The sequence below is a fragment of the Nannospalax galili genome, unplaced genomic scaffold (genome assembly GCF_000622305.1).
Source record: "Nannospalax galili isolate Female #2095 unplaced genomic scaffold, S.galili_v1.0 scaffold15, whole genome shotgun sequence".
Classification (NCBI taxonomy): domain Eukaryota; kingdom Metazoa; phylum Chordata; class Mammalia; order Rodentia; family Spalacidae; genus Nannospalax; species Nannospalax galili.
In genome coordinates, this window is record NW_008337322.1 from 2950334 (window position 1) to 2975730 (window position 25397).

The 25397-nt window shown below is 41.5% G+C and overlaps 1 pseudogene; it reads right to left on the reverse strand.

Annotated features, from left to right (window-relative positions):
• Positions 1 to 15721: 15721 nt before the first annotated feature.
• The window catches only part of LOC115070246, a 65154-nt pseudogene continuing 55478 nt past the window's right edge, over positions 15722 to 25397 (reverse strand).

Below are 25397 nucleotides of genomic sequence, written 5' to 3' on the forward strand. Positions count from 1 at the left end.
ATTTATTTCCAATTACAGGGAATAGCAAGAAAAATTTGTGTCCCATATTTTTGAACCCCAGCTGGTCTTCAGCTTTCTGGGGTGTGACACAGAAGGTCATTAAAGCCAGAAGCATTTCTTTTCCACGGGAACCGACTAAATGTTTCACCGAGTCAGCTTGGTTGGCTCAGCTGTTACTTGCTCTGGTTGGACTTCAATTTCTCTTTTCATTTTAGATTTTGCTCTCCCATTTTTTCATTATACTGAGTAATATATGACTCTGAATGATGTGTGCAATGGACAACTGATGTTACGGGTATACTTTTTCAATTTCTCTTTTCATTTTAGATTTCGCTCTCCCATTTTTTCATTATACTGAGTAATGTATGACTCTGAATGATGTGTGCAATGGACAACTGATGTTACGGGTATACTTTATTGACATAGCTGTCTAGCTCAGCCTACATCTCTAAGTAGTTGTAATTTATGAATCACTATGCCCACTTACCTGTACAGAAAGTGAGAGGAAGAGAATCTCGCATTGTAAAGTTAACTCTTTCTCCAAACTCTTGAAAAGAACGCAGACCCTAGTGATTACATTTGAAGCACAGAGAACTTTGTCCTTGAACTTCAGGATCTGAGATTTATGAATCATGACAATACTATTGGTCAATGGATATGGGGGTTCACGTAACAGCACAAACCTGGGGGGGGTCCCCTTACCTAACAGCCAGACACTTCCCCATAAGACATTCGTTGTCTCTGTTAGTGGAGGAAGAGTGATTCATTCCTTAACCTGCTCTGCAGAGAAATGTTGAAGCCTTCAGTGTTGTCCTATGGTGATGGTGAGACTCAGGAAACAAGCAGGATGTTTTCAGTGTGCTTCCAGTCTACAGCTGTGAAACAGGGTTGATGCATATCAACTGTGTATGCTCAGCAGTACTATTCTACAACAGAGACTCATGAAAATCTGCTTTTCAAGAATATTTTATGCCAAAGTGATGTTCTGATATGTTCAAATATTGTTGTAAATATAATTTAGAAACTGAACTAAAGTTAGTATATGGCACCAATCAACTTTGGTGATCAAAGTGCAAGGGCAAGCTTTGTTATGGTTTCCAGAGATCAAAACATATTATTTTTAGTTCTGATTGTGGTAGTGGTGTGTGCCTGCGGGAAGGAGGTTCTGTGAGCTTGCAGCAGGGTGAAACCCACCAATGAAAGACAACGGTATTGTTAAAGTTCAAACCTCCACACGCAACGTTCCTGGCTGTTGATAAATGATATCTCCTTGACAAGATTCCATGTGTTTAAGTTTCTTTGTGTGTGTATCTTGTTGTACAAAATACATAAAATCAGTATTTTCTGTATAATTGGAAGCTCTGGAATAGGGAACATGGAATTTCCTTTGTAAGAATAGATCTAATTTGGAAAATCCTTCTCAGAAACAAGATGACGAAAATGAAATCAGTGTGAAGTTCAACGAGCCTGTGTCTGTAAATAATGATTTCTTTTATGTCACTGATTGCAATTTCTAGGACATAAGATGTCGTTTGCTTTCCAGTAGGAACGTGCACCACTTCTTTAAACACTTTGCCTATGATTTCAATCCTGGTACCTCAGAATGCCTCATTTGCATGGCGAATTCATGGCTGTTTTGCATTTCCTCAAATTTTAAGTTGCAGAAATTGCATTTTCTGGTTCACTGTGATCTTTACTAACCTGACTTGGTTACTTTCCAGCAGCCCTTTAGTTTCAGGTAAACAGAGATAATTGCTTTTATTCCTTCCTAGAGTAGGTCATTCTTGGAATTACCAATGTACAATCAAGATAAAAGTCAGCCTCCATTTATATAAGAAAATTATTTGAGTGCTTTCAGTGTAGAACCTGTTTTTCCAATAACTACCCAAACTACAAATTTCTCTGTGTTGATCTCTGTATGCAGTGTATGATTACTGCACAGAATTTCTTCGTGCCAAGCACCCTATTGCCATGGATAATAGAATTATGAACAAATATACCCGTCCTGTCTTCCTGATATATGAAGTGTGGTGAGAGCACAATTAAATACCCAAATAAATATTGAAACTCCAATAATTATAAGCACTACTACAGAAGAAGAAAGATGCATTTGAATAAGACCCACTGGATGCTAGCAAAGTTAGAAAAGGAGCTGGCTTGTCAAAACAGGTGCATTTGGGAAAGAAAACCTTGGAATAGGCAGTTAAGTAAGAGTGAGAGATACAGGTGCTGGAGAGTGTTCTCAAGGGTTAAGAGCATTGACTGCTCTTACAGAGGACCCGGGTTCAATTCTCAGCACTTATAAGGTGGCTGACAACCAACCACTTGTAATACCAATTACAGGGGAATTCAATGCCCTTTTCTGATTGCCAAAGGAATTGCACAACAATGATTCACCTACATACATGCAGGCAATAAACTCACACACATAAAATAAACATAACATACTCTCTTCCCAAATGGCACCTTCCCATAGCTCCCCCCCACACTGGAGCCCTGTCATCCCTATTTCTGTCCACTGCGATATTGGTGCCTCAGTGCTAGTCCATCCGCTGAATCTAGTCAGCCTATCTAGAGTCCCTTGTTTTACAAAGATCAGCTTTTCCTCGTCTAGCAACAATCAGTTGTCAATATTCCTTTAGATAAGATTGGGGTCTGCTGTTCAGTCTCCCAGTTCTATGCTGGGTTACTATCTGGGAGTCCTCTGGCCATCATGGCCAACAACTCAAAGGAAGGCATCTCCTGTCTGGCATTGTTTCTTGTTATGTAGCCTTTAGCTATACACATGGACTCTTAAAAAATTATACTGATCACTTTACTCTTTGGTTATACTTTCCTTTGGGGTGTTTAAGACCATACAGTTGGCTCAGATAAAACAATTTATTTTTACTTTCAAGGCCATTTGAGGATCTGTTCCTCAGGGGTCACATGGGCTTGGGAGGAGCCCCTGGCTCCTTTCTTTTACCACTTCCATCTATGTGAAGATAAGTCAAAGGCCCTGCTCGACTGTTGCTGGCTTCACTTGGAAGCACGGATGAGATGTTTCCTCTGTGTTGACCCTCCTCTTTATAGTCCATTTGATGGGGTCTCCATGGCCTCCTTGATCAAGAGGACAGGTGACTCACCGCACTTACAAGACATTTTAGGAAATACTCATGGTCCCTGAAAGTTAGTCGACCTAGGAGGGTAAAGAGCAAATCTGTCCTTTATGTCCCTTTGACCAAATTAGTATAGGCCTCAAAGTATGGCTGTTAAACGTCCAAGAAGGTTAGTTCCACCAGTCTGGTACTTTTGATTACTGTGTGCCATGTGGATAAATCTTGGGCAAAGACCAATTGTTCTCAGGTAAACCTTACCTAGACATATATTTCTTCATCTGGTATGTATAATTTGTCAGTAGGTTATTTGATTAATATGGTTCCATTCACGTGCCAAGGATCCAAGTGTAACTGACTTTCACTAGTAATAATCAGATACATAGAGATTCAAGATACATGTGCAAATATCAAAGTGTTAGTATCATTAAAAATGAGTTTTTCTGTAGGAAACAGTAAATTTTAAAATGAAATGGAGATCCTTTTTAAAGGCTAAAACTTCATCAATTTTATGTCTTATAGGGTTTATACTGAGTTCAGTATTGTATAACTTTTATTTCAACTGTGAACCTAAAACTTTATAGCCACTTTTGGAAGAGATGCATCTTTGCTCTGGAAATTGTTATTGAATATGTTAAAGCTACAGTGAAATGTGTTTTCTAATCATGTGGCTATTAAATAAATAATTAAAAATTAAACACAATAAGTAAAATATCAAAAAGAGCGACAGACACAAAAGCCAGGAAGAAGCTTGTGTTCACAGGGTTCCTCACTCATCAGGAAAGGATAGCACACCTAAGCTGTGACTGTCAACCTTGCTGAAATGAGAGCACAGACAAATTATTAAAGGTAATTTCATTAAGCCAAGATTAGTCTAGAGATAGAAGGGGGTGGTGGGTAGTTGGGAGATGTTTTAGCTGGGTAGGGACATGTTATAGAAAGGAAAGTAAAGTCTGATAAAGACATTTTTATTAAGGAAACAGTCATTTTAGTCTAGACTAACATTCTAGGTGGCCCTGTGAGCCTCTAGTGGGGGAGATAGAAAAATGCTTGACATTAAGGAGTGGTGGGAAAACATGTCAATAAGATCCCAAATAGTCAAGAAAATGAAAAGTACTGAAAGAGGGTCATGGGAGAAGTCCAGATCTGGGAGGCCTGTGACTGGAGAGAAGCACGGTCAGTGGAGGAGTGTGGTCCATTGAGAAGTGTGGCCCAGGGAGGATTGTGGGTCAGGGGCGAGCACAGCTCTGGAGACAGATGAAAGTTGACTTTTACTCCAGTTCCTTCTGTGATGCCTTATGAGGTGGAGGATGTGCCCCTGTCCGCTCTCAGTCTCCCGGCATGGCAATCACTTACTGTTATTATTCTGATCATGCATTATTTCCTTCATTCTTTCCATGATATTATGATAGCAAGATGTCCCGGTCTAAGGTCTCGTTTTGCATCCACATTCCATGCGGAAGCGAGAAAGGACGGCATCCAAGGAGGGAAGTACGTCACCCGCTCAAATCTTAACTAGAAAGCTCTAGACTTCTAGTTACAAGGAAAGGCGGCTGATAGTATTCTTAAGGAAGAACATGTGGAAAACTGTTGGAAACATCACTGTCCTAAGTGCTCGGATCCCCCCCTCCCGCCCCAGTCCTACTTCTTTCTTCCCCTCTGCCTCTCCCCTTCCTTTTGTGTCGTGCTTTTTTAAAACAGAGGGAGAACTGGGTGTGGGTCCGGCAATTCTCAGTCTGTTGCTTGCTTGTGATGTGAGTGAAAGTGCCTTTGGAGCTGTAATGGAGGCTGGATACCCTGAAACCTTTATGGAAGGATTTTGACAAGAGAAGGCCTCAGCAAAGACAAGGATGGGCAGAAAACCAGCGTTTGACAGGAAGGGGAGAAAGGGGTGATGTGAGTGGATGGATTCCCAACGTCTGTGAATGAGCCCAGGTGAGGCCTCCCTCTGTGTGGCTCCTTGGCCCTTGACTTACTAACGGATTAGGGAGTATTCACCAAATGTCTGTGAGACAAACGAGCGGTGTGTGGAAGGCTGGTCTCTCTGTCAGCCTCGCTCACTTGTAAACATACAATGTGGGGAAAACTTACTTGAAGTGGAGCACGAATGGGTGAGGTGATCCGTGCCCCCAGCTAGCATTTCAAAATTTCAGCACATCAACAAGGGAGTTGGGGCAGGGCAGATGTTATCATGTTCATGACTGCAGGAGATGCGTTTTAGGTGGTAGCAGATCTGGTGGTGATTCAGATTAAACGTGGAGGAACTCATATCGGCTGCAGCGAAGGGTCAAGGGTGCGCAGGCGCAGGTGTCACAGGCCCTCGCACTCTCCCACAGCCAGCAGCATTAGCTTAAGGCTAGAGCCTGGCTTGACTGCCAGCCATTGAGAGCAGGCTTCGGTCCTCTCGGTTCCTGTTTCCCCTCCTCCTTCATCTTGTCAACTTGGGCAACTGTTTTCCAATAAGTTGTTACCATGGTTTTCAACCTCATATAGCAATCACACATACGGTTAGTAGGAACATTAAGTGTGTTCCTATCTGTGTCTTCTCTTCAAAGATGGCATGTAAATAGAAAGGTGGCTATTTGTTGACATATTGAATTTACAAACACTGCCTCTGAACTGGTATGGAAACTCCTGTGCAGACACTGCTTGGATATTCTCAACTTGTCTCACCTTATGTTTTTAAATAGACCTGGAAAAATTAGCCATTTGTCTGACCCTATCCTCTCAATCTTTTCCTTACCCCTATGGCTTTAATTGCTTAACTTAATGAATAGCTTACTAATAAAGCATGGGAAATAATTCAGTGTAAGTTTACAAACTTGCTATTATCATAAATATGTGGCACACGTTTTTACTTTAATTGCCCATGCAGTTGAGGAGCAATCACTTGCAGACCTGGCATGTATTTCTACACATACCAATACATATCTAACATATATGGAATTAATATTTCATGTCATTCCTGCCATTGGTATATGATGTGTCATTTTTCTCAGAAATTTTCTTGTAAGAAATTAGAAGTCATAAGAGTGTAAGAGTGCTAGAAAGAGAAAAAAGTAACAACGTATTAAGAGAATTTGAGGAGGAAGCAAAAAAGTTACTTCATGTTAATTAGTAGAGGCGATAAACATTACCATTGAAATCTACCCAATGACTTTATAGACGTACACAGGTGCCAAGGATCTGAGTGCAACAGATTATGACTAGTAATAATCAGATACATACAGATTAGAGACACATGTGCCAACATCTCAGTAGTAAAAACAATGAGTCTTTCTGTAAGAAAGAGTATATTTTAAAATGAAATGGAGATTTTTTTAAAGGTTAAAAACTCATTCAATTTTATGTATTACAGGGCTTATACTGAGTTCAATATTGTATAACTGTATTAATTCAACAGTGAAACTAAAAATTTTATAGCCACTTTTGAAAGAGCCGTATCTTTGCTTTGGAAACTGTTATTAAGCATATTAAAGCTGTAATGATGTGCTTCTTCTAAAAAAAATAATAAAAAAGAGAAGTCAGAAGTAATCTGTTCTCTGGCAGAAATAGTTTCAACACGTCTTGAAAATTATATTTAACATTGACCATTGCCACTATAGAAAGTCCATTGATTTCACTCACATGACAGTAACGACATCCTTTCACTAAACGTATGACAAATGCAAGTGAACGCCTCAATACGCAGGATGGCGTGAGGCAGCCTGGAGACAAGGGCTGGGTGTAAGACTTGGAAGATTTTGCTATGATGGAGTTTCAATAAGCTCAGCTGCACTCTGAAAACTCAAGATTTCAACAGTTTCTTGGATCTGGTGTCGATCACCTGTTTGGCCACAAATCAATTCCAAAAGCGTACAAGAAAATGGTAAGTTTATCCAAAGAGCCTCACTCCTTACCAGGATGGTGCTGAGCACATGCCTTCACGGAACTGGGGCTGTCACAGCAGTGGCTGAAATAAGTATGTTCATGCCATTGTGGTCCTGAAGCTTTGTCTCCTTTTTGACATCTAGTCTCATCTTTTTATCTCGGATTATCCCTGGTGACAACCATGCTAATATCAACATGAAAAAGAACTTTAAACTTCAATAAATACATAGAGCCCAAAGATACAGGATGGGAAATCGATGCCAAATAAGAAAATGTTCTTCCTACATCCACAGTACTACTTAACTCTAAATACTTGGGTCTTTTTCATATCAAGCCTATCAGAATACCGATTGAGTGCATTAAAGTTCAATTCAGTTCAGTTCAGTTCAACTCAATTCTGGCAAATTACTATCTAAAGATAGCATCAAATCTCTGAATTAAAGAGCTCAGGTCCTCAAGACTCCTCCCACTTCAGAAGACCCCTTATCTGGACCTTCTGTAAGTCTGATCAACTGGCTATGAAACAACAGTTCCCAAGATCCCTTCCACAGAACTCAGTAGTTTATTAGATTGCTTCTTGTGACTCAGAGGGTGGTCAACCTTTGCATGTTTTCCTGCCTTCAAACCAATGAGATTCTCACAGACCCCCTCCTAGAGATTCTTCTCTCTACTCCAAGTGTAAGTCTAGACATCCCATTTGAGAGCTGCCTCTGCGTCCATCTGATCAGAATGGAGAAAAGAAATCACACGACTCAGAAAAGAGCCAGACTTCTTCACTATGCCAAGACGAGGTGTGTCCACGGTGGTAGGGGTTCTGTTCTGGAAAAGTGCATGCATCCTTGCCCCTGCCTGAAATGATGCAAGAGGATAAAATCCAACAAGGGCCACATAGAACTGACCTCTTTTCGTTGTTGAAACCAGATCTTTTCCTTAAGACTAGACTAGAGAGAGGGAAAGGAAAAGATATCAATGGAGTTTATGATTCAAACTTTAAACTGGCTTGAGTTTTTATAGCTGGATCAACTGGGAAATTAGGGTGTCTGCCCAAAATGTCATTAAAGGGACAGGAGCAGGAGTGTGAGCTGAATGGTGGAAACCAACCAGTTGAGATTCCTAGACATATTCCACCGTATAATTTAGAATCATCAATAAACCAGTATATATGGCATGTATAATATATATCTAACAGAAACAACCTTAAATTGTTTTGCTTATTTGACTGTTTACTTGTTTGTTTTCTCTTTCCTTCCAATAGATTATAAGCACCATTAAAATTCAGAAGAAAATAAGTAATGGTGCAGTTGTGCTGCATTAAATCAGGAAAGCAGTTGTGAAATACAAAAAGAAAATTTTCCTAATCCATCAATGTGTATTATTAGACATTTAAATTTCCAAGTATCTGCCAGTTCTTTACTGAGAACACAGTAATTCAACTGCTCAGTTCCTCATTGATTCCCTTAGAAAATATGTATTCAATTTCACACACATTGCACTGTGGATGGTGCAATGTGGGAACTTCAAGAATAGTCACAGAACCATTTTTTTTTTTCTAAATCCTATAAAATCCAAGCCTGATGACGAGTTGGATTGAATAAATCGGTGAGAAGAAGGTGTAAATTAAAGAATGAAGTTGTATTTACCCATGTGGTCAGTTTCAGAAGGTGCTAGCTTTATCCAGGTCTTCGTTATCATGGAAGTGATTATAGAATCTTGGGTTCAAGGTGGTACTGGTTGCTAATTATGTTGGTTGGAAGAGCTGAGGGCTTATAGAAAATACAATGAGAACTATGAATGAGAGTCAAGGCTCTTGCCAAGAAATTCATTAAGTATTCGTAGGCTTCAATGAGGGGGATGCCACACATCAGATGGAGGCCTTTTCCCTGACACCAAGCAGCAGAGAAAACTGGAAGCAGCCTAAGTCTGACTGAGACCAGTTCTGGGCTTGGCTAGTTAGGGTGTATCTCAGGATTCAGAAAAGATCCAGATGCAGGAAGAAAAGAGCCCAGAGGTCAGGAGATCCAGCTGTGCTGTTCCTTATCCCGATCAACACTGTACATGTGCATTTGTTATCCTAGTCATAATGTGTTCAGTATGACTAACGTGGTTCTTTAATTATGTTGGGCTAACCCATAAAGAACAGAATGCTGACCCAAAGTTCCCTAGCTGCCTGATCTAAATTGGCAAGTGTAGAGAGCTTTGGAGGCCTCTTTTAATCCCCAGGGCATAATCAAGAAAAAGTACTAATATAAAATTACTGCATTTTCCATAAGCAGAGGGGCCAGTATTCATGCAGTTGTATGATCTTTGCTTTAGTCATGGTGTGACCGCCCTGCACCGAGGAGTATTTCATGGCGCTTCCATCCATCCTTAGAAACCCTGGGGCTGCTGATCAGTATTCTGTGCGTTTCTCCTTCCTGAAACTGCTGGATAATTTTTACTGCAGTTATAATTATAACATTTACTCATTTTTTGGTGTAATTACTGATGCTCACAGTAGCTCAACTTGAATATTTCAAAATCATTTGAATATTAATTTAAAATACATTTCTTTCTGTTTATTCTTCATGTATTTTTAGCTATGACTACAGTTGCTTCCTTTTAAGAAGGAATATCTAAAAGCAACACCAGTGCTCAGAAGCAATCTGATCTTTGTCAACCAAAGTGGAAGGGGAAGGCTGTGGCTTCTGGTCATCTGCCACTGTAATATTGCCTATTAAATGATGCACATGTTATCTGTTCTTCATTATAAATTTTTGTTCATTATGGGTCTTCCATGACCCTTGCAATTCCTGAGGCGTAGAGTGATGGATGTTTTGTTACAATAACTCAACTATGCCACTCCTTGGGCATATACCCGAAGGACTCAGTGCTCTACTACAGAGATACTTGCTCAGCCATGCTTGTTGCTGATGTTTTCATAGTATCTATGAAAAAAGAAAAAGCTAAGTGTTTCTCAGTTTATGAATGGATAATGAAAATGTGGTATGTTTAATTTTTTATTTATTTACTTTTATTTTATGTATATAAGTGTATTGCCTGCATGTGTATAAGTGCACTCATGTTGTACAGTGGCCTTGGAAGACAGAAGAAGGCATCAGATCCCCTGAAACTTGAGTTATGTATGGCTGTTAGCTGCCATGTAGATGCTGGGATTTGAACTCAAGTCCTCTGCATGAACAGTCAGTGCTTTTAACTGTTGAGCCATCTCTCCAGCCCCCAAGGTACATTTAAACAATGGAGTTCCATTCAATGATTAAAAAAATAATGAAATTTATAGGTAAATGGATAGAAGTAGAAACTATTATGCTAAGTGAGGTAACCTAGACTCAGAGAAACAAAACAGGGCATGTTGGATCCTTGTCCCTGGCCTATGACATAGAATTCCTAGAATATTTGCACTTTCCTGAATGACAGTCTTTTTCCTGAGGAAAATCTTTGGCTCCTCATAGCAAACCACTTAACCATACTTGACTTTATGCTAATGACATGTCTTTTGGAGAAGAGGGGACTGCAGCTGGGGAATGAATCTTGTTTGAAGGTTGTAGATCAGACCCAGTCTTCCTCAGAGGAGGAGAGGAGTTGCAGATTGAGTTCATCTCCTTTGGCTAATGATTTGATGAGCCACATGCACATAGTACTCATAGAGACCCTCCCAGCATGCAGGCCTTGGAGAACCCCTGAGTTGAGGAAAGCATGACACAGGCTAATGGTACTGGGCAAAGGCAGGTACTAGGGTGCTGGGTCTCTCTGTGCCCCACCTCTCCGTACCCTTCACTTCTGTCCTTTATAACATGTGTGTAATCTATATAACACTCAGGTGATCCTTTGCATTCTATGACTTGGCATAGAAAATTAAACTAAATAGAGGGGTTATTTAAAGTCCTGTTTTGCTTTCTACTAGGACAAAGTAGATGTTTGGACATGTATATTCCTGAAGAAAAAAGGAGCCTTCTGGAACTGATCCCCTTAGCTTGTACTGTCCTTGCTAAAATCAAGGTACTGTCGAAATAGAATTAAATTTCTGTCTTCTTGCCTGTGACTCCCAAGCATCTGGGACCACAGGCCTTGAGCAGCAGAAGCAATGGAGAATTTTTAATAATGCAATTTGGTTGAGAAAACCTTTATAATCTGTGAAACCCAGTAGGTACCAATCTACTCTATAGCTTTTCTGATCAAACCCTTTGGTCCTTGACATTTTATATATAATGTTGAGAAAAATACCTTTCACCATCTTCACTTACTTCCACAAATTTATTTTCCTTGCCCTGATTTTTGTTCTGATGAACTGTCACCTGAATTCCCTCTGGGTCTCCTGAGCTATCAAGCAAACCACATAACACATCTTCATGTGAATTTAATAACTTAAAAAGGAATGAGTACCCAGTGCCTAGCCCTGCACTGAGGCTCAGAGCCTGCCATATCAGACCACGCCAAGCCCATAGTCACTGCTAACATTCACCCGCTCTGGGTCCAGTAGTCTTGCCCCAGGTCCACGAGAGTCAGTCCATTCTGCCCTTGAGCTGCTGTGGCTGGCTGCAAAGTGCTACCCATGGCTTCTGTCCCAAGATGGTTCCCAGCAACCCTCTGTCATCCACACTCTGAGGCACGCTCTGCCCCTTGGAGGAGCCAGCCAGTTGGGAGACACGAACAGAGAGCTGAGATCAACTGGAAAAGAAGACAATGCAAATACAGCTAGGAAGGGAAAGCCAGGGACTCATGGATGGATCGTACCTTACGTTAATACAATCTGATTCATAGGAAGTCTATCTTATATTAACATCAGTCTGTGTGTGTGACACAAGAATAAAACTACGCTCTATATCCTGTTAGGAGCGTCTACTTTCCTACAGTTCCTAGGCTACTTTTCAACTGGGCAATCTGGCCACCTTTACATCTCATCTCTTTTTTCTGTAATATGTCCTGCTGTGTATAAGCTAGATGTAAGCAAGGCAGGGACTTTCAACTCAGCTACACCAAACAGAAATTAATGCAATCCATCTGCTTATCATTCCTACTATTTTATTTACATATGTATTTTGTGTGTATGTTTATGTACTCTACATGTGGGGTATATATGTATTGGCATGTGTGTGACCTATGTGTATGTATATGTGCATTCTCCTGTGCACCTCTGTGGAAACCCAAGGTTGAAACTGAGAGTTTTTGTCACTCAAGATCTACTTCATTTACTGAGGCAGGGTCTCTCACTGAACCGGGACCTCACAAATTTCAGCTACAATAGCCAGCCAGCTAGTCCTGGCTATTCCCTGTTTCTGCCTTCCATGCTTTGGGAAAACAGGAGGCCATTACACCTGCCTAGCTTCTAAATGTATTCTTGGGGTCTGAACTGTGGTCTTCATGCTCGTGCAGCAAGTTATTTGTTCACTGAACCCCCACCCAGCCCTTGATTATCTTTTTCTTTAAAGAGCAATTTCTGTTCCAAAATAATTAAACCTGTACTTTTAAATCAGGTGATTCAGGAGACATTTCTGGACTTCAAAAAGAAACATGCTATTAACATGTAGATGTGTTTTTAATATGAAATTACTAGTAGCTAATATGCAAAAGAAGACTTATGAAATGTTTTTCAAAATTTCCTAAAACAGTTAAGAAACTGTTTCTGCTACTGATCAGTCCAAGTAGGCTTTGGATGCTTGGTGTTTTGATAATGAACCAATACTGTCCATAGTAGACTAGTTAATAGCTAACTCTGTTCATTGTTTTAAGAAGAAATTCCTGATAAGCCTACATGATTTTATGAAAATGTTATTTAAATGTCTTCCACCATAGAAATGTAAAGCATAAAACACAATCTTGGGAGTTTAGGAGAATTTAATGCAACTTATTATTTAAAAGTTGATCGCTTTAGCCTATATTAGAGTTAAATGGCTCATATGATTCACTTGTGTAAAATTGTTAAGTCTTATTATTTCAAACATTAAAATAACCAGAGCAGATTGAGCGTTTAACTACTTGGTGACTGAAGCCACCTCCAGACAGTGCAGTTCTCCTACTGTTAACAACTCAACCAGTGAAAAGTACAGGGAAGAAGGAAGGAGAAGGTGAAGGTGGCCAGTGTTCAAACATGATAAAATGACTGTCACTGTGGCACAGGTAACTGATTTCACACCAAGATTCTTGTCATTTAGTTGGTAGAGCTCAGTTTACAGTAGACAATATGCTGCCTCCTGCTTGATCAAGTAATGCAGGAGTTTCATGTTACTGATCCTAACAGTATGGTGGCTAGTCACTGTGTGGGTGATCTCTCATTTCTTCCCCAAGTTCCTGTCCTCATTTCCATAATTTTTGCTGTTGTCTATGAGACAAGAAGCTCAGGGAGGCTCAGACTTGCTGATACCAGAGATGACTTTGGTTGGTCTTCCTGCCTCCACCTCCCAAGTGATCATATGAATGAAAGTAGCAGCATGCTTGGCTCTTGCATTTCTATGCTGGGTTGCAATGGAGACTTCAACAAATCTTCAACTTGATCATCAGTAAGTGACAAGTCAAATCCATAGCCAAGTCCATTCAGATTCACCATCCCGTACAATCCACACATCACCCACAGTCCAAAGGGAAACAAATGCTAGTTCTTGCAATTTCCAAATTCTGAAAAATCCACTATCATAGATTCTTAATCCTTGGTTTATCTGTGTGAGAGTGCAGAAATATTAGTAGAGGATATGAGGGCTTGCAAACCTCCCTGTATGGCTTCATGGTTTCCAGTAGAGGCATTCGGTACCATGAACGCAGAACCATGAATGACTGGATAAAACCAGGGTGAACAGCTTCACATTTGTATCAAAGGAGATGCTAGATCTCTAGGACCTGGGTGTGTATTCTCCAAAATGAAAAGACCGTCTATGTTTCAATGTTTCTCTAAATAATTTACATTTTCTCTATGTGCTATACTTGAACAATGAATGCAAAAATATTCTTGGAACTACTTTGATTAAATGATACCAATATTTATATACACTACATGTCCTTTGATCAAACTTCAGCTTGTCATGGGATAGAAATAGGCCTCCTTGTGCTGCTGAGATGCTCATGAGGTAAAGGCACTTGATGTCAAGCGTTATCACCTGAGTTTAATCTTTGGGACACATATGGAGGAAGGAAAGAAGCAGCTTCAGGAATCAGGGATCTGGGCTCCTCCTATAGAAGCCCATAGTAAATAAATTCCACAAAAAAGTAAAACAAAACAGCCCTCCTTCTGTTCCCTTTGTAAGGACATCCTGCCATTCTGACCATTTGCGTGACGTACAGTCTGGCTTCTGTGCATTGCCTTCTCTATTCCCCATCTTCCTAAGCAAGGGCTCACTGTGCTTTTTCTGAAAGTTTCTTACATTTATCATTACATTGATGTAAATGCACTATTAGTCAATTCCGCCTCAAGGTGAGTTCATAATGCTGACATACAGACAGCCTTATAGTATTTTCCATACCATTCTTAATCATGCCATTTTTATTTTTTGGTATTATAATTTTTTTTCGTTCTTTTTTTTTTTTTTGGTTCACATCACACGTTGAAATACAATGATGCATAGATTCTTTCCTGAGAGGTTACAATGCTGGTTGAAGTAAGAATACTTTCTGGAAATATATGACTTGTCACACAGTGATTTCAAAGCACTGTGTTAACAAAGAAAGATTATTACCATCAATTTAATGGGACCTGAAACAGAAGTTAAATTACTTTTTCAAAGTTGAGTAGAAAGTAAGTTACTATGTTGGAGCATAATTCATGTGCTTGTCTCTACCGGGCTTGACTCCATCTAGCAAAGCACACTTCCTTTCAGATTGTCTTCCATATGACAATTTACTGCCCACTTGGCTTGAGTGAGGGGGTGTGACAATCCAGCTGGATCCAGCAGCAATTCAGTTATCATCGCAGATTGAACTTCGTGTGACAAAGCGGAGGGCCTTCTGTCACCAGGAGGAGGCCACATTTCAAATGTCCACAGTGCTCCACTCACAGATCAGATGTAGAATCATTCTAGAACTCTGAGGTGAAAAGAGGGTTAAAAATGAAATGAAGAAGCCAAAGGAAAGCCCCCTTTCCATCACTCAAGAACCAGAGTGGTGCCGATCTCCTAAGTCACCCCATCCCTGGAATAAAGACTCTAGTGGACATTTCAGCACTGATATTAAATGTATACAAAATCTCAATCTTTTAGAATTTTTGTATAATGAAATCTTAAGCATCGATGTACCTATAATTCCTTTTTAATGAAGAATACAAATGTCAATTTTAATAATTTAATATTCTTATTTGTACATAAGAAAACATGAACACATGCCCATTTAAAAAAATATAGACACATTTAGTCGGTATCTCAATCAAATTATTGCATTTAGCAATCAACAGTGTGGGTAAAAAACATCTACATTAAAATCTTTTTTTTTTGGCCTTTTAGAGACAGGGTCTCCCTGTAGTCCCAGCTGTCCTGGAACTCACTATGTAGACCAGGCTGGCCTTGCACTCACAGAGATCCGCCTGCCTCTGCCTCCCGAGTGCTGGGATTAAAGGTGTATGCCATCATGCCAGGCCCTTATTAGAAGGCTTTATACTTTCCACAGAACAGACACAAAATACAGTTAGTCACAAATACAGTCCTGGAGTGTTTTGCCCATACACATGAGTGTTGTTAAACAGGTCTTCTCTGTAGCAGCCCAGCCCTGCTACACTGTGCTTGGCTGAGTTCATGATGCTTTGTACCCTGTGGTGTCTCTGTCACGGCTCTGACTGTCCTCTACTGCTGCTGCTGGGCCACCAGAGAAAGCTGGTGTTGTGGTTTAGCAACGCATTTGCCTCCTCCTCCATAAAGGCCAGAGCTTCTGCCTCCAAAGTTTCCCCCGAAATTTGAAGATTGGTTGTCAAAATCACTGTAGCTCCCAACCCTTCCAAAACTGCTTCCAACGTTGGGATCAAATCCGTTATAGCCTCCACCACAGCTGCCACCAAAGCCACCAGGACCATTGAAGTTTTGTCCACAGCCAAAATTGTCATTGCCACCAAACCCAGCTCCACCAACACCAGTTTCCAGAGCCACTTTGGTCGGACAAAGCACACGCCGTCTCTTACACGGCTTTGTTTTCTCCACAGTTGTGACCATTCACAGAATGGCCCCTCTGGATGACAGTCCTGTCCACATGGTCATTACAGGTGATGAGAGCCAAGCCCGCCTTTCTTCCACTGCGCCTATCATTCACGATTTCAGTCATTTCAAGTTCCTATGCCGCTCACAATCATCTCTAGTTATGGCCTTCAGTGTCTCCTTTAATTCTGCCAGCGGAGACCTTTGCACAGCTAAGTGTGCGCCTGGCCTTTCAGGACCTTCTCAACACAGCTCTGGTTCCACAACCTTCCGTGCACCTCGTGCGGCCTCGTGCTCACAGCTGCATCCTCCTCCTCTGGGCACAAGTGACACTCCAAAGTCCCTGCAGCTTTTGGAGAGCTCAGGACCACTGCATCAGTGAGCTCACTGCAGGCTCAGCCCTCGGATGCAGAGCTCAGCCCTCTGATGCCGGCTCCCCAGGAGACGCTGGAGGGCAGGGACATGGCCTTAAGTGGCTGAGGAGGAGGCCAGTGCACCCACCCACCCCCATTCTTATTATGGACTGTGTTTTATACGATCTGTAGACAATTTTAGATCTGCGTTTTCAGGTAAATTGTCAATCTTTTCCTTTTGACTTGTGGTTTTAATATTTATATTAGAAAATATATACAAAAATTAACAGAAGGGGATATTTTCCATTCAAACATATCTGAATTTTGGGACAGGATACAGCTACAGTTCTAACACTTAGGCTGTGGAGGCACGAAAATGGCAAGGTAAAAGCCATCATGGGCTACATAGTGAGTGAGGCCCTGTCTCAAACAATTATCTGTACCTTTTAAAAGACAAAAATTTGTTTTATCTAGACTGAGGTTGTAGAGCAGTGATATAGTGCTGGTCTAGCATCCAAATTCTTAGGATTTGATTCTAAGCAAAAATAACTTTAGAATTTGTCTTTTAATGATGTAGATTCTAGTCAACCTAACGTTTTAGCCTTGAAACTTTGGTGTCAATTAGAAAAAAAACATTCTACCCCACACAGTTGATTATCGTACACATGCAGATGCCGTGTGTAGAAATAGAAGCTGAAGATTTATGTAAACACAAAGGATATATTTTCCTTTTTGAAGCACGTTAACCATCGCTTGTGTGCACGTTTTCCTCAAGATACATTTTTCTTATGTGAATTCTTTGTAACTTCCTAGTGATCTTGGCATCATTTCTGTATAATTTTCCCTTAGTTTTTATTTGTCACTCATACAAATGTTGTATAAGTTTATGGACAGTGTCTTCCTGACATTTTAATCTCTTTGTAATTGACAGTAATGATTCAATTGGCTATTATTTTATTGCTGTAAGAAGAGTAAGCCGTCCTCATCTCCATAAGACTTTTAAATTCTTTTTCTTTTAATTTTACAAAAAACTTTATTGAAATTTCATACATGTATATAGGGTGTTTTGATGAAATCCATGCCCACTCCCTCCCCTCCAACATTCCCCTCCTGAAGAGGTATCCCTAAAATCTTTAAAGGATTAGGTACAAGCTCCCAAATACTTTTGACATTTTTGGCCTGTTGCTAACAGGCCCAAGGATATTTTGACTTTTAAATTCTTAATCATCTTATCATAACCTAAAATTAAGTAAGATTTTCAGACTGATTCACACATGAAGGAATGTTGTGAACTCTACAGTGATGATTCAGGGTTTTGTTTGTCTGTTTGTGAAAGGGTCTTCCTGTACTCCATGTAGCTCCAGCTGGCCTGGAACTCACTGTGTAGACCAGCCTGACCTCCATCTCATAGAGATCCACCTAACTCTCCCACCTGAGTGCTGGAATTAAAGCTGTGCCCCACCATGCAGGGCTGGCTGAATCCGCTTTTAAAGGACACAAGAGCGAGTTCACTGACTCTGTCACAGTTTCAATCGTCTACACTCTGGATTAAATTTTTCTACCTCTTGTTTTCTGGTTTGAAGAAAAAGATTTTGAGTTTTTTCTGGTTTGTTTGATTGTATTTTTTTATATTTCTGTGAAATTTCAGCTTAGCTGCTTGTGCACATACTTCACAATCGTGGTAAGGTGAGATGCTTCCTCTTTTCTCTGCTTTTCATTTACACTTTATGTCATCCAATATGAAACTGGAACTCCTTTCTCCTTGTATTTACACGGTGTAACATTACCGTGACTTGTGACTGTGCTTTCGAATTCTTAATTATGATTTATATTTTATTAATGACTTCTCTATATCCTTTGCTCTAAGACAAAGATCTTGCTTTAAGATACACTCAGGAACTACAAATTTCAGTTTTTTGTGTTCTTATATTTACTCCTTTTAACATATTTAAATACTTCATTATGAGATATTTGTTGGCACTGTTTCATTCTTTTCGAACTCTGATGAAGATTAGGAAGCATTTTGGTTTGGTCTAGCATATTGTCTAGCATAGCAGATTTAGATTATTCTTTCTGTTGGCAGTATCCTTTGTGATGTTGGAATGAACAAGGCAAAGCAAACTTTTATCGCCATCCCTGCCTCGGACCCCAGGTCACACCTCCATCTTACTGAGTAGTCTTCTGAGCCCTTACTCTAGAATAGGCATGTGCTGCGTGTGGACGGGCTCCTTCAGAACAACCCATCCTTAGATCCTCCTGTTGATTGCATTCACACAAACTAAGACAGCTACAACATAATCTTAAAGGTTTATCACTGAATGTGTGGTCCCCATTGATGCAAATGTTATATGGCGCATGATGATATGTATAATTATGTTTAAAATTAAACTACTGGAGGTTTTTTTTTCCATTGATATCTTTGACTTTCCCACCAATGCAGGCGACACTGAAGGGTCTGCGGCACAACCCCTGTCCTCCCCATCCCCCTTTCTTCTGTCCGTGTTGTTCCCACACTTGCAGGGACTGAGCCTGTGTCTTCATTTATTTCACCACCTTTCAGATGAAAGTCTCATCCAGAACTGCCTGTTTTGCTGCTTGTGCTTCTGAAAGAATCTGGAGTTCTGAGCACAATCAGTTCAAGGTATTTTATGCTCAAAATGTAAAATTTACATCCAAAGAATTGACTCTCAGTGCTGTGACATGGAAAGCCTTCATCACTTGACACTGCAGAGTGGGGGGGCTGTGGAAGACCTGCTTGATGCCATCAGGCTGGACGTAGAGTCAGCTTAGATTCCAAAGACAAAAAAGTTCATGCTAGACAGAGCAAGTGCATTTTCCGGAAACTGGCCTCCTTGGGTCTACAGGCAAGAGGAAACTTGGAGGCATACGCTCAACCACAGCTGACTCCACATTTTCCTTAGGGATTGTTTGGATTCCTTTATTCCTGAGGGAGAGGGAAGGTGCTTAGCACTATGAGCAATGATGTCCCACACTGAGATCCGTTCCAGCCTAGCCTCTTTCCATCTGCCATCTTTCACTGAGCTGAGACACTGCAGTTCTTAGTTCTTCCACGGCCCACAGGTACATAATAATTTTCTTCTTTGTTTTTTGTGTTTTGCCATCTACATTTAGCAGGTTGAGAGGACATTTGCCTTTTATGACAGCCCTAACCTGCTGTCCTTGTGACACGGTATTTTTAGGAGACTAACTAGAAATATTAAAATATACCCAACCCCACTGCCAACAGACAATGTATATTTCCATTTTCATATACAATGTAGAGTTTAACATGTGATTATTTAGACATCCTCATCTTGTGAATGACTACATAGCAACATTCAGGTCAGATTTGCCCGAGGCTCACATTTTGGGTGCTAATGAAACTGGGAAGTTGTGCCATGGTAATGCCTAATGCTGGTTTTAGTCTTAGTGTGGTATGGTGTGTTTCTTTTTTAGGAAGTTTTGCATTAAAAACATCTAATTTCTAGATATATATGAGTGTACATGTAGGTAAGATAATATATGTCTATAATGTATATATCCATATCTAGGAGTAGTACTTTATGTCTCACATTGGGAGCTCGGAGAAAAAAACCTGTATACTTGTCTTTCTCTTATTTTTAATAAAATAGGAAACTCGCAAACTCGCGCCCCCCTCCCCACAAATGTTATCAGTGCCAGGAAAAAATTTGCTGTGGTTGTAACTTTAAAACTTTAAAATAAAACTAGAAAAGAAAAATAAAGTAAATGGAAAATGAAATATTGTTTTGAAACGGAGTCTTTAAAGATAAAATCCTATGATGGGTGTTGCAAAGCCAATTAATCTTAAGTTTTCTTCTCATATTGATTTTTATTAATGTGAATTATTTTCCAGCTCTTGTCAAAAATACTAGACACAGATGCAGAATAGTGTAATGCATTACACTGATATTTTACACATAAGCACTCTGAAGTTTCTTTGTTCTTATTTTGTTTTCTCAGGTGAAACTATAGGCAATAAAAAAATTCCTCAATATTTTGAAGGCCAAAGAATCTTAGTTAATGCTTATAATTATTGAGGTAAAATGGTGAGTCCCAAGAACAGATAAGTTTCTTTCAAAGCACATTAAATAACAAAGTTATATCAAGTTAATAAGAAAAAAATTAAATATATCAGACACGCTGACAACACCTGTCAAATTCATTGCTGTAATGACATCTGAAGGAAGGGCGAAGGGACTCATTGTTGAGGAAGATCTGTTATTGGAATTAAAATATTAGTTACATGCTCAGGCTTTTTAGTGTTGTAAGTAGAATTACGTGCTTAGTGTAAATCAGGATAGAGTCAGATGTATGCCTGCAGTTTTATTACTGAGGGAACAGGAAAGCAGAGACAGCGAGAGGTCTCTTCCTTTCCTTAGAGGAGAGTAGCAGGAATGTTTATTTCACATTTTTCTTTGCATTTGTTTGGTAGGCACATGCTAGAAAATCCTGCAAATTTGTACTTAGAGAATCTGACGCATAAGAAGAAATTGCTATTTAGATCCCATTTCATTTTATCATAGAATGTTTCTAAAATAATCAGTGTCTACATTAAAAGTTGCCTTGTGTCAGGAGAAAATGCACACCACACAAACATTCCTGTGAGCAGGAGTCATGCCTCGTCACTTCACATTGCTGGGAAAGTGGGAAAATAGGCGATGCCCCTACAGAAGGAAGTCCGATACCTTCAGGCATGGGAAAGGGGATACGAAGCCTCTGAAACCTCTGTGGAAGAGCAAGTGTTTGATTTCCTGGAAGTGGAGGACAGCGCTGTGCCCACTGTTCAGCCCATTGCCAGAAACCATCAGTCAAAACTCAGAGCTGCGTGAACCTGAGCCCGTGCTCCGTGCTCATTCACTGTCTTCACATCCACATTGCCGTCAATTCCAGGCAGAGCAAAAGAACTTTGGAGCAGCCAGAGCTGTCCCCCGTACCTGGGTGGGCAGGGTGACCCCCACACCTGGGTGGGCAGGTTGTCCCCCGCACCTGGGTGGGCAGGATGTCCCCAACACCTGGGTGGGCAGGATGTCCCCAAGTACCTGGGTGGGCAGGATGTCCCCCACACCTGGGTGGGCAGGGTGTCCCCACACCTGGGTGGGCAGGATGTCCCCAACACCTGGGTGGGCAGGATGTCCCCAACACCTGGGTGGGCAAGATGTCCCCAACCCCTGGGTGGGCAGGATGTCCCCCGTACCTGGGTGGGCAGGATGTCCCCCACACCAGGGTGGGCAGGATGTCCCCAACACCTGGGTGGGCAAGATGTCCCCCGTACCTGGGTGGGCAGGATGTCCCCCACACCTGGGTGGGCAGGATGTCTCCTGGAACCCAGTGGGTAGATGCACACATTTCAACAGACTCGGCTTCTCAGACCTGCAGTCCTTGGAAAACTTCTTGCTCCAGAACTACCCTGAAGTCCAATCCAGGTTTCATTGTTTTATTTGACTGGGACCCAGACACCTTTAGTTTCTATAAGGTAACATCAGCTTGCTTGTGTGGGAGAAGGTGTGGAAAGAGAGTTGGAGAATGATCAGAAGCAAAGCTCATCTCCTGGAAAGCCTGGAAGATTCCAATGCAGTCTAAATTCTTGAGAAAAAAAATGGGATGTCCCCAACACCTGGGTGGGCAAGATGTCCCCAACCCCTGGGTGGGCAGGATGTCCCCCGTACCTGGGTGGGCAGCGTGTCCCCCACTCCTGGGTGGGCAGGATGTCTCCTGGAACCCAGTGGGTAGATGCACACATTTCAACAGACTCGGCTTCTCAGACCTGCAGTCCTTGGAAAACTTCTTGCTCCAGAACTACCCTGAAGTCCAATCCAGGTTTCATTGTTTTATTTGACTGGGACCCAGACACCTTTAGTTTCTATAAGGTAACATCAGCTTGCTTGTGTGGGAGAAGGTGTGGAAAGAGAGTTGGAGAATGATCAGAAGCAAAGCTCATCTCCTGGAAAGCCTGGAAGATTCCAATGCAGTCTAAATTCTTGAGAAAAAAAATGGTAAGAGATCTGAAGTGTGAAATTGTATACAAGGGAGCAAAGTGAGAGAACTGTGCTAGGAAGGAGAACAGATATGATATATGCTGATCTGGCTTCAACCATAGGAAGGCAGGAAAGAATATTTAAAAACAAGTGTGAGGTTAAGATGCTGTGTGTCAGGATGAATAAAGTGAAAATACTAACAATAACATTAGTGTAAAAAGATAACAAGAGCTAAGCAAGCAGAGGGGCTGAACACTAAATGGAAATAATCACAATAGGTATTTGATGTGTTTAGTGAAAGAAATGAGAAGAAAATGAAGCATAATGCTGCATGCTGGGGGCATGTGAAAGCTGTCTGCCCGTCCTAGAGAGATGATCAGCTACAGCCTGATGAACTGATGGGCTCCTTGGGGTGACAGAGAAGAATGTGACTTATATAACAGCATGTGCATCACGGCAAAGGCTCTCCAGTGCACCTCTGGAGCATTCTGCCCAACCAAAACAGTGACAATGGCAACAACAAAAAATTGCTGGGGTTCCACTTAAACACTGGTGTGCAGAGGAAGATGGTGATGGAACGCACAGCCGTGCTCGAAGGAAGCAGGTCAGAACATATCAGTAGTGCACAGAGTGGGGTGGTCGGGACGTAAGGGAAGAAGCAGTGGGGAGAACTAGACTCATTCTTGGGACAAAGTGTGTTAGAACAATGTGAAGAATAATTAAAACCCCTGTGGTGAGTGCTGGACTGTTTTCATTGTCAGCCAAAGGAAGCAGGTCAGAACATATCAGCAGTGCACAGAGTGGGGTGGTCGGGACGTAAGGGAAGAAGCAGTGAGGAGAACTAGACTCATTCTGGGACAAAGTGTGTTAGAACAATGTGAAGAATAATTAAAACCCCTGTGGTGAGTGCTGGACTGTTTTCATTGTCAGCCTCACACACCTGGGTAGAGAGGGCCTCAGTTGGGGAATTGCCTCCATTGGGCTGGCCCGTGGCCACGTCTGTGGGCATTTTCTTGACTGTTAAATGATATGGGAGGGCCCAGCCCACTGTGGGAGGTGCCAACCCTGGGCAGGTTGCTATGTATTATATTAGAAAGAGGAATGAGCACAGGTCAGTTGAGTAAGCCAGTATGCAACATTCTTCTATGGTCTCTGCTCCAGGTTCCTGACCTGAGTTCCCACCTTGGGCTCCCTAGTGATGTGCTGTGATGTAAGCCAAATAAACCCTTTCCTCCAAGTAGATATTGGTCAGAGTGTTTTGTCATAGCAATAGAGAAGCTAACTAAGGCAGACATTGGTATCAGGAGTGGGCATTGGTATAACAGACTTGACCTTGTTTCGGGGAGCATTGTGGAGGTGTTTGGAACCTTGGGCTGAAAAAGTCATTGAGTGCTCAGAGATTAGTCAACTATTGCTGTGGAGCTTGGATCGGTTCTTCTAAACGAGGTATAGATGATGGAGGCCTGACTTGTAAAACTTCGGAGGGAAGTAATTATCAAGGCTGTTTGCACGATATTTTGAATTGAGAATCTGTGGTTTCTGGTTGCCTAGGGCTGAAGAGTCAGCCATGAATAACAAGAGAACCACGCCACTGTGGCAAAATCTTCTGGGAAGTATTTACTCAAGGTCAGCACATGGAAGCTGTGGTCCAGAGGGGCCCCGAGCCTCCAGATCAAGCTGGAAGCAGGACTTGGTAATGTGCAAGAGTCTCCTATGTGGTACTAGTTTTGAAGGCTTGAAGGCATCATGGAGAGGAGGTGAGGGTTGACACTGAAAGGCCAGGGGGATCACACTGATGAAGGTACAGCCTCAGTTTCAGCAGAACCCCAGCATAATGGAGATGCCAGGACCGTGGGATGACCACCAAGGGCAGCAGCAGGTCTGGAGTGGACCTGGCCTGGGCCTACCAGGCAGGGCTGCAGACGCTGTGGACGACAGTCCCGGAGAAACAGAGCTGCCCAAGCCCTTTGAAGACCAGAAGGCTGTGAGTTCAAATGCAGCCTATGAGCCACTTTGCTGGATTTGAGCTTTGCTTTACTATGCCCCGTTCTTCCCTTTTGAAACACAGCAGCACTTCTCTTGTTTGGGGTTTTACAGGAGGCCACTGTTAAAATAATTTTAAAAGAGCCTTTGAACTGTTAAAGTGTTTGGATTTTTTAAGGACTGTTGGACTATTAAAGTTGTACTGCTCTATGTTGTGTTAGTAACATCATATCTTGGGGATAAGAAATGGAAAGCTTGTGGTTTAACAGAGATATGTTTATGTGTCTAGTTGACAAGGGATCAACTGTGCTAGAAAGCTTTAGTTGTCAACTTGACATAGCTGGTTAGAGGGGGCCTCAGTTGGGGAATTTTCTCCATTAGACTGGCCTTTGGCCACAACTGTTGGTATTTTTCTGTTTGAGTGGTGTGGGAGGACCCAGCCCACTGTGGACAGTACCACCCCTGGGCAAGTGGTTCTGCATTATATAAGAAAGCAGGCTGAGCACAGGCCAGGGGAGCAAGCCAGTGAGCAGTGTTCCTCTATGATATGTGCTTCACCTCCTACCTCCGGTTCATGCCCTGAGTTCCTACCTTGGGCTCCCTCAGTGATTAACTATGGCCCAGGAGATGTGAGCCACGTAAACCTTTTCTTCCCCAAGTTGGTATCAGTCAGAGTATTATGTCACAACAGTAACAAAGCTAACTAAGACAGTCAGTATATTAATGTCTCCTACAGAGAGACAATATGCACCATCAGATGAGTAATCACAGAGGAGACAGAAGTGGAAAACAAAAACATTTAAAATATAAGAAAGTATGAAAAGGAAAACCAAACTTTCATTATCCATTCATCCAATTTTTTCTATTTCCTGGATGAACACATATCTCTGTAGTAGGATATAGAGTCCTTTGACGATGCACCAAGGAGTGGTGTAGATGGACCATGTGGTAATCTGTTTCTAGCTTATGATGTAACCCTACACTAATTTCCTAGTTGTG